Below are 11174 nucleotides of genomic sequence, written 5' to 3' on the forward strand. Positions count from 1 at the left end.
AGAAGGATAAAGAACTGGGATTCCATGTGCTAGATCTGGCTCCCCTAATTTATCTGGTCCCGGTGACCCCACCAAGTTTGACAATGCCGTTACCGATTTTGCTCCCAAGTTTCATTTGTGGGGAAAGAATGATAGATTTCAACAGTTGTATGTACAAAAGAGAATCCATTTCTGTGCCTATTTCTTTTGGCATGAATTTGGAACCAGAAAGCAGCAATTTGTCTTTATGAAGTCTGTCCTTTCCCAAGAAGGATCTTGCCCAGATCAAAGGGTCTTTGTGTGCTGCCTAAAGAAAGCATGTATTCTGGAATATACAGTGGTACCTCGGGTTAAGAACTTAATTCGTTCCGGAGGTCCGTTCTTAACCTGAAAATGTTCTTAACCTGAAGCACCACTTTAGCTAATGGGGCCTCCCGCTGCCGCCGCTGCACGATTTCTTTTCTCATCCTGAAGCAAAGTTCTTAACCCGAGGTACTATTTCTGGGTTAGCGGAGTCTGTAACCTGAAGCGTATGTAACCTGAAGCGTATGTAACCCGAGGTACCACTGTACTTGGAAAGAGTGTCCCTGCATATACCTGTTTGGGAATCTACAACCCCCTGACTAGAGCAGGAATGCAAACTGTGACTCGCCAGATGTTTTTGGACCACAATGCCCAGAACCTCTGACCATGATGGCTGGAGCTGATGGGGTTTGTGCCCAACATCTGGAATATCTCAGGGCCCCCACTCTAGGTCTAAAAAATAGTTTGACCCCCAGAAGGTACAGAAGCTGGCAGTTATATGGGAATGTTTGAGGTAAGGAGAATACCATCTCAGAACAGGAAAAACAAGCGAGCCGCTTAGAATGATCTAAGGCTCTTACTGCGATTCAGAAAACTGGCTGGGATAAGTGGAGCATTTTAAACAAATGTAAAACAGACCCTTTAATGGAAACAAAGCTATAGATGATAGATAGATTTTTACATCAGCCACCACCATTACAAAGTACAAATATATATAAATACAGCAAAGCAGATAAAATTGCCTTCAAAGTCAAAATTGAGGGTGGTGTCCCAGCTAAGTAACTGTGTGAACACAAGGGTTACTGCTAGCATAATGGGGCTCCCCCACCCTGCCTCTCCTCCACTGCCCGCACCACCCCAAAATCTGCTCCAGAGTTGGGAGAAAACCCAGAAAATATTTAGGAGGTGCACCAGGGGGAGAACATTCTGTTGGGCGAGTGGCTTAGTGCTGCGTTGAACACAATCCTAAAAACTATGCAGATTAAAATTCAGGTTGCGTACACGCTGACCTTTTCATAGCACAACAATGTAGGCTTTGATGATCCCTGACGCACTGCTCTCAGTCTAGATTGATTTTGGACCCTGCTGTCCACAAAGGTGGTTGTGCTTACTGGATACGCATTTGAACCCCTCCCCCTTGGTTAGAATATCCATGCCTTTTCCTCTTCGCACGTGCCCCAAATGAATGAAGAAATGGCCATTGTGATCTTGGTACATGCCCACCCACAGTGTCACTGGCCAGGTGTAGATACAAGTCACCCCCTCCCTCCCCAATGCCAGGACTAACATCCGGTTTTCAAAAGGACACACTACAGGGCAATGCAGAATCATTCTGCAATGAGCTTTTATTTTCCAGAATGAAACCGGTTTCTCAAGAAGCCCTTTTGAGGGGCTAAAAATAGGCAGCTGGGCTAGATTGTGTGTGGACTGCAAAGAAGCAGGCACTCAGACATTCATTGATTCTAATATTTTTAAAAGGTTGTGTGCATACATCCTTAGAGGGCCTCATTGTGGCCCTTATCTTAATGGCAGTCATTAGGAGTCTGGGGTCTTTTAATATTGATTCATAAGAAGAAAAGTCACATTACAATCAGTTGGCCTCTCTGCATGAGATTTTTATTGTTATTAGTATTATTTATTAGTAAATACTTATTTATTAATTAGTAACTATTAGTAATTATGGTGGTGGTGGTTAATAATAGGGTGATATCCTTAGTGGATGCAGGTGGCGCTGTGGGTTAAACCACAGAGCCTAGGACTTGCCAATCAGAATGTTGGCAGTTCGAATCCCTGCGACGGGGTGAGCTCCTGTTGCTCGGTCCCTGCTCCTGCCAACCTAGCAGTTCAAAAGCACGCCAAAGTGCAAGTAGATAAATAGGTACTGCTCTGGCGGGAAGGTAAACGGCGTTTCCGTGAACTGCTCTGGTTCGCCAGAAGTGGCTTAGTCATGCTGGCCACATGACCCAGAAGCTGTACACCAGCTCCCTCGGCCAGTAAAGCGAGATAAGCACGCAACCCCAGAGTCGGCCACGACTGGACCTAATGGTCAGGGGTCCCTTTACCTTTTTATCCTTAGTGGGGAATGTTAAATTGTCGTAACAACCTCACACGCCAAAGTTATTCCCTGCCTCCTCCTGTAAAACTAAATGAAGTAATTTTAACACAAAGTAGTAAAAATAAATCAGGCCTTGAATACAGACATGGTATAAGAACCCCTCAAAGTAGGTCATAAATACAAACACAATGTTCAGCCCACAGTGAAGGAGTTCACTGTGAGAGCCAAGCAACAGACTGGGATGTTAAGATGCTTGATGAAAACAACTCTCCATGGAAACACCACATGTTTGTTCCTTCTCTCTTGGGGAGGAGATTTCATCAGCCCAAGGCAACAAATTAAAAAGACTGTTTATATCCTACCTGACAACGTTCACCAGCAAGGCACCTGCGTCTTGCAGCTTATAAGAAGAGATAACCATGTGATTTTGAACAACGGCCAATTCTTTCTCAATGAAACAAAACTTATTAGCAGCAAGTAGCAGGTGGGATGGAAAAGTGGTGAGAAGCAGAGGAAGGGCAAGTTCCACAAGGGTCACCCACGTGCTTTATCCACTCTAGGTTAAATTCAAACTAAAACTGAGCAGTCGGCATGCATGAACATTACATAAGGAGCCAACTTCTATAACCAGCGTTTCATGCTCATTATAATCTAAGCTTAAGTCCTCGTGAGTCTAATAAACAGGAGAACTTGTAAACGGTGACTTAACTGCTAAAGACAACAAAACTCCATGTTCTGCTCCATAAATGCCGATACCATCCTCATTCTTACAATCTTCCCCTCCCCTTCTACTCCACCTACATTTGCTCTCCTTTCCAGAGCCATAACCGGGTGGGGGGGCTCATTCTCTGCTATTACAAAAAATAAGACCCTTTTTTTTTTACAACAGGCAATTAAGTGTTAAGATACGGGTGTGATAGGACTACATATTTGCTCAAATTGTTCAAGAGACCTCTGCGGTAATTTGGAAAATCCTTGATTAATCAGTCCGTGATATTTGTAATATACAATATATCTGATTGGCAATGCATCACTTGAGATTTATATTTTGGCTTCAATGTCCAATTCAAAATTAAGCTGAATAGAAAGTATACCAGTTAAGCTGCTGTTTAATGCAAGATTCCGTTCTTGAAACCCAGGGCGGAAAGGGGGGGGGGGGATCTTCTAAAAAGATGAACCGTTTTGAATTCAACAGCCGTTCCATGAAGTAGCCAAAGCCGTTCTTCTTCCTATTATACAGACATGGAACAGAGCCTACGCAGATCTGCACGCAGACGTTTCCAAATAAAATTATGTCTTCTGTTTTTCAATTCATAAAAAGGCAAAATAACATGCAGTAGTAAATTGAGATGTTCTGCATTTGTAAACAAAACATTTCTCCCTCTCTTTACAGTTTTTGTAATACCAATCATAAAGTGACTGCTGTGATAGGCTTAAGATCCTGGTTTTGAATTCTACAGTTTTGCTCCGATCCATCAAGGGAGGTAAGCACCTTCTGTGACTGGGGTTCCTGTGCTGGATTGAGAACACTTTGCAATTATTGGATCCAGGTGTGCATTTTCACCATGATGTGAGTCCTCCAATGCTGCTTGCAGTCGCACTACACAGCATGGCTGGGGGTGTACATTTCCATCTACACTGCAACACAAACGGCATTGCCTTTGCCTAGGTGCACATCGCGATCTGCAGCTGTCTCTGGTTCAGGGCACTTACAATTTGTATTTTAATGTAATAAAAACATACGAAGCAAGTAGGACCTTGCCACTGCCCCCCACCCCCAATATTTCACCGTATTTTTCGCTCTATAAGACACACTTTTCCCCTCCTAAAAAGTAAGGGGAAATGTGTGTGCATCTTATGGAGCGAATGGAGACGGGAGGCTCTGCTCAGCGCTCCCTTTAAAGAGCCGCGTGGAGCGTGTGCGCGGCTCTTGGGGGCTTTTCCTCAAGGAGGGAGAAGGGCAGCCCGAGGAGGGAGAAGAGCCGCGCACACACGCCGCACACTCTTTAGTGGGAGTGCGGCTCTTGGGGGAGCCTTCCTCCCGCTGGCTTCTGGCTTAGCCGCACACAGCCTCTCCCGGGCAGGGGGAGCCTTCATTCCTGTGCTGGTCCCGGGGGGTTACTGTGTGGCGTGGTCCAAGTCCAGTCCAAGGTCGAGGGTGTGGTATAGAGACTATCTGTCAAGGCTGAAGCAGGGTCCAAGGCAAGGCGTCGGGTGAGGTCAGGAACTCTGGCAGAGGGGCAGGACAGGGTGCCGGCAGGAAAAGGTTACCAACAATGTTGCTCCCACAACCTGGGACTGGGCTGGCTGGCTTTTATCTGCCCCAAGGCACAGGGCGGCCCCGGTCCACAGGTGACTTGCCTCTCCTGGCCTGGAGGTGAGGACTCCTCCTGCAAGTACTTAGTTCCCTCCGCCTCTTTGCCCTGAGCCTCTGCAGCTCAGGAGAGGCTGGAGGATTACCGGACCCAGAGGCAACCTCAGCTTCCTCTGCCGGGGCTGAGAGTGGAGCACCTGCAGGCAATGTGTCCTTGATCACCTCCGGAGCCAGAGCAGACTCAGCTGATGTCTGCTCCTGAGGATCCGGCACAGGTGAGGACCCTTCAGGTTCAAGCCCCAGCCCCGGCTCAGCTGCTTCTGGAGGCAGGGACTCCTGTGCAGGCTGGGATTTCTCAGGTTCAGCCTCTGAATCTGATTCGCAGGCCATCACAATTCCGCTGCCCGGGAGAGGCTGCGTGCGGCTATCCCATAAGCCAGGATAGCAAGAGGCTATCCCAGAAGCCAGATCCCTCTTGCTGTTCTGGCTTCTGGGATTCAGAATATTTTTTTTTCTTGTTTTCCTCCTCCAAAAACTAGCTGCGTCTTATAGTCTGGTGCGTCTTATAGAGCGAAAAATACGGTCTTCATTCAGAGGTCTTGAATGCCACAAGATTCCAGCCAAGAGCTACTTATTTCATCTGCTTGGATGGGACCCAGGGAAGTTGTAGCACAGCTGAGTTATGTGGTTGGCCACCTCTCAAATGTCTTTCGAACAGCAGCAGCAGCAACTGGGTCGAGGCTGCCTGCATTAATGCTGGGTATTAGCGCAAGAGTTTGTGGATCACATCTGTAGGAAATAAGGAGGGCCTGCCCTCCCCTTAATGAAATTTTGAACACTGTCCAAAACACTGGAGGCCTTTTGGTGAAGCCAAAAGATGGTGAATGCATTGAAGTGTTCAAAAGAACTAAGCAGAAAGGCATTTGATCCAAGCAACAAAAAGGCCTGGGGACCTGCTTAATCTTTTGTTAACCAAAGGCCATCACTTGACAACCTTGGCAAGGAGGCTGGAAGGATATGACAGAGGTGGAGGTTAAGTTTGCAAACTTTGCTGGCATCTCCGTATCAGCAACAGCCATCCCCTTAATTGTTGTTGTTGTTGTTGTTTAGTTGTGTCCAGAGCACACCAGGCACTCCTGTCTTCCACTGCCTCCCGCACTTTGGTCAAACTCATGCTGGTAGCTTCGAGAACAGTATCCAACCATCTCGTCCTCTGTCGTCCCCTTCTCCTTGTGCCTTCCATCTTTCCCAACATCAGGGTCTTTTCCAGGGAGTCTTCTCTTCTCATGAGGTGGACAAAGTATTGGAGCCTCAGTTTCAGGATCTGTCCTTCCAGGGAGCACTCAGGGCTGATTTCCTTCAGAATGGAGAGGTCTGATCTTCTTGCAGTCCATGGGACTTTCAAGAGTCTCCTCCAGCACCATAATTCAAAAGCATCAATTCTTCGGCGATCAGCCTTCTTTATGGTCCAGCTCTCACTTCCATACATCACTACTGGGAAAACCATAGCTTTAACTATACGGGCCTTTGTTGGCAAGGTGATGTCTCTGCTTTTTAAGATGCTGTCTAGGTTTGTCATTGCTTTTCTCCCAAGAAGCAGGCGTCTTTTAATTTCATGACTGCTGTCACCATCTGATCCCCTTTAATAGCCTTTCTCAAAACCCACGTCTAGAAAGACTTGGCTATTATCATTCAAGTTATCCCGGTTGTATCCTGCCCTTCCTCAAAGAGCTTAAGGCTCCTGGGGCATTCCCATTTTTAAACAAGCACACAAGATCAGGTTAAGAGATAGCAATTGGACCTACAACACATGGGCAACAGTCTCACTTCTTTGTTTCTGCTACCTGCAACCCTCTCCAGCTGTTAGATGCCATTTCAAAGAATGGGTTTCCAGTGCATCTTCCTGTCACTTTCCTTATTGCAAGAAATGTGATCTTTTGGGGAAGCGTGTTTGTTTCACAAGAGCTCCACATCAGCTTTAATTGCATAGCGTGCATTTGCCAGGATGTGACCAAATCCCACGTGGAAACAGCAACAGACTAGAAGTGCTGTATCATTTGCCCTGCGTCTTGAGCCTTCTTTCTTTTCCACCAAACACATCCATCTACATTCATGTTTAACTTAGCAATCACATGAATTAGTCATTCCCTAGCCATCTCATGAGCGGCGCAGGTGGCGCTGTGGGTTAAACCACAGAGCCTAGGACTTGCCGATCGGAAGGTCGGCGGTTCGAATCCCTGCCACGGGATGAGCTCCCGTCTCCTGCCAACGTAGCAGTTCAAAAGCACGTCAAAGTGCAAGTAGATAAATAGGTACCGCTCCGGCAGGAAGGTAAACAGCGTTTCCATGCACTGCTGCTGGCCACATGACCCGGAAGCTGTATGCCGGTTCCCTCAGCCAGTAAAGCAAGATGAGTGCCGCAACCCCAGAGTTGTCCACGACTGGACCTAACGGTCAGGGGTCACTTTACCTTTAGCCATCTCACAATTCCAGGTTTAAGAGACTTCCAGAATATCTGCCCAACGGGCAATGACAATGTTCCTCAGTCAGTAATGAACCATCAATGAAAATAAAATCGTGGGTTTTTCTCTCTCTTAAGAAGAATTTCAAGGAAATAGGACTGTCTCCAAACTTATTTTTCAGCACATAGAAGGGGAAACACTATCTCTCCCACAATCATCCCAATTTGGGGTAGAGGGGTGATTTGCGCAGCTACATAAAGTGCTGCAACTATTTCTACATGCAAACACAATGCTATTTGAGTTCCCTTGGTTGGGAAGCTAACAAGACGGTTTATTGAAGCAAAATCCACCTCGGCAGCCTGCTACCTTTGCAACACTTGGCAGTTCAAAACTCCTCGGCTGATTCCTGTCTAAACAGCTATCCGTGTGCTCAGTGTACCTAAATAATGTTTTGATTAAATGTCTGTGACGACTCCCTGAAAATCAAAAGCAGTCCCAATCAACAGCGTTCAAAGATAGATCGTGCTGCTGTACTTGTACTTAACTGCAACTGTGTACAGATAGCACTTTCTATCTGTGAAGAGAGGGGTGGTTGAAAGGAAGGCCGTATGTTGACAGTTTTCAAATATTTAAAAAGGAGAGGCTGACTGGCAGGTTCTGAAACTGCAAGACATTTATGCAGGTGTTACTCCTCCAGCTAGGGAAGACGAACTGCATGAGTGCTACAGAAGCGGCCTAATCCTGCCTCATGTTTACTTTTTTTCTTAAAAAAAAAAGATTTTTATTGATACAGCAAGAAAAAAGAAAAAAACACAAATACCAAATTACACACAGGAATAACCATAGACACATAATTTTCTTAACAAACAATAAAACATATATTGGTCTTAACACTAAAGACCCAACCTCCCGTCTATTCCATATTTCGATTTCATATTACTTATTGCCAATACACACTTTTATCATAATTAAACTTTTTCTTAATATATCTAATTTCTTATATCTACCTTGCAACTATTACTGAAGTTCCTCGAATGCCGCAACAGAATTTAAACTACTATATTTATTTTTCAGATATTCTTTGAAAACCTCCCATTTTGAAACAAATACCTGTTTTGATTTAGTCTTTATTTTTTTCTGATAGACCATCTAATCTGGCATATTCTGTCAGCTTTTGGATCCAATCTTGTATAGAGGGGATTTCATTACTCTTCCATTTTGCCGCGATCAGAACTCTTGCTGCCACCGTCGCATATAAAAAGATACCCTTCCTCTTTTGCGGAATATCCAAATCTGTTATCCCCAGGAGGTAGGCCTCATGTTTACTTGAAAGTACCACACGGGGGCCTAAATTATACCCAACGTGATGAAAACTCCTTTAATCCATTTGCTGCTTTACATCGATGCCGCAGCTAAGGAGTAACCATTTGGACAGGTTTCTTTATTCACACCTTCAGAAGACTTCAAGTTATAAGAAGAGACCTTAAGTTGATTGCTGCAGTCCCACAGAAACTAACAAATATCAGCACAGTTCCCAAAATATGATCCTTGTATACCTCTAATCTTTTTTTTTAAATCCTTATTATTTCACATGTAAACACTGAAATTTGAGTCATTATCAAATAAATCATTCCCTCTCCCCACCAAAAAAAATGTGACTAAACTATATTCTACGATTAGGATATTCTATATTCCATTTGATTCTGTGATTAGGAAAATGCTTTTGCAAACATATGAGGGTTAAAGAATCAGCTTAGCAGAAACAAGCAGTGGGGACAGCATCTCAAACTAATCAAACAGCTTAGACGAAATGTAGTCACATTATGAAGTAAATCTGGAGAACAGTGATGAGAACGATGGCTCTCAACCAAGTGGAACGGAGGAAATCTAACATGTCCCAATTTTAAATCAACAGAGAGAATTGTGCTTAAAACGAGAGTCCCAGAGTAAATTGAGTGTGAACTGAATGTTCACTGCAATAGCAAACAGACACCTTAATTCAATCTGCTAGGCCAGAGCTTTCCAAACTGTGTGTCGTGACATGTTAAGTGTGTTGGCTGCAGTGTGTAGGTGTGTTGAATGTACACTCCCCGTGCTCCTCCCAGGGCTGGAAAGGGTTTCGTTTAACCTCCGGTTTGCTAGTAAAACCAAATGTAAAGGTAAAGGTAAAGGGACCCCTGACCATTAGGTCCAGTCGTGGCTGACTCTGGGGTTGTGGCGCTCATCTCGCTTTATTGGCCGAGGGAGCCAGCGTACAGCTTCCGGGTCATGTGGCCAGCATGACTAAGCCGCTTCTGGCGAACCAGAGCATCGCACGGAAACGCCGTTTACCTTCCCGCCAGAGCGGTGCCTATTTATCTACTTGTACTTTGACGTGCTTTCGAACTGCTCGGTTGGCAGGATCAGGGACCGAGCAACAGGAGCTCACCCCGTCGCGGGGATTCGAACCACCAACCTTCTGATCGGCAAGTCCTAGGCTCTGTGTTTTAACCCACAGCGCCACAAATTCATGCATGTCTAAAAAGTGTCACCAACATGAAGTGTTTGGAAAGCTCTGTGCTGGGCCCTTGGTGGTTCCACTTTCACTGGGTATAGGATGCAAGTTGGTCCAAATTGGCTTTTCCCTTTTTGACTAACAGACTTCTCCGCAGAGTCAGTCCACAACCAACAGGGCAAATGCTTGAGGGGGCTCGTTTGTTTGTTTGTTTGTTTGTTTGTTTGAAAGAAAAAACAAGTTTCTAACCCCTATGACTACTTGAAAATTTTCAAACCCAGCCTGGTGAAATTTCATGAGTAGGGGAGAAGATGGACTCCCTTCTACCCCCTACAGAATCACAGAACTGTAGGGGGTAGAAGGGATTCCAAGGGACATCTAGACCAAACCCAGCAGACTGACCAGGGCTTCTATTAACCAGGGTTAACATAGTGCTAGTCATTTCCACTGTTTGCAGTAAGGATATGTATGCATATTTGCTTATTTTACATTGTAAATTTGACCTTAAAGGTAAAGGTAAAGGGACCCCTGACCATTAGGTCCAGTCGTGGCCGACTCTGGGGTTATGGCGCTCATCTCGCTTTATTGGCCGAGGGAGCCGGCATACAGCTTCCGGGTCATGTGGCCAGCATGACTAAGCCGCTTCTGGCGAACCAGGGCAGCGCATGAAAACGCCATTTACCTTCCCGCCGGAGCAGTACCTATTTATCTACTTGCACTTTGACGTGCTTTCGAACTGCTAGGTTGGCAGGAGCTGGGACTGAGCAACGGGAGCTCACCCCATCGCAGGGATTCGAACCACCGACCTTCTGATCGGCATGTCCTAGGCTCTGTGGTTTAACCCACAGCGCCACCCGCGTCCCATAAATTTGACCTTAGGTTACTGCGATTTATAATGCTGATTTTTGTAATACAAAATATACATTGCTGCCTGTAGATACTGAAACTAGTTATGGGAAGCTTAACTGACATGAAGAGAAATTCACAAGAGGCATCCACCAAGAAGTCTCTCTTTCCCCTTTCACATCCTAAAAGGCTTTCAAAGATTATGGGGGGGAAATTAGCAGGTGAAGTTCACATTCTAAGGAACTGTCAAGGGTAACCTGGTTTGTTCTGATTGTGAGTGGTTTAGCTGACACGTATATTAATGGATGCCTTGTAGGACATCTTTGGGAGATGAAAAGGCTTAGGAGTAAACCCTACACAAATCTGGAGTGAAGTCCCCAAGATGGTTGGATAGTGTCTTATACGCCTCCTTCTGGCAACTCCTGCGGCCAAGCTGGTACCAGCCGTATTGCTCTGCTTTCCTTTGGACCACACCAGTCTGAGCAGTGAGGTCTTGTCTTCTGTGCAGCCCTGGACCTCCATATACACTTTGCTCAGGTCTGTGCCCAGGAGAGGTCATTTCAGTGCTGCTAATGCAGCAAAAAACGACGTGGGAGGCAGCAGTAAGGAGTTATAGTCTCTGCAGCCACAGCAGGCGCTGTGATTCTCCAGTGGTCTGATTGCGATTCCAGAAGAGCACTCCATTGTCTCTTGAGAAAGATAGATGCCAATAGCAACATG

The sequence above is a fragment of the Podarcis pityusensis genome, assembly GCF_964106645.2.
Source record: "Podarcis pityusensis genome assembly, chromosome: 3".
Taxonomy (NCBI): Eukaryota; Metazoa; Chordata; class Lepidosauria; order Squamata; family Lacertidae; genus Podarcis; species Podarcis pityusensis.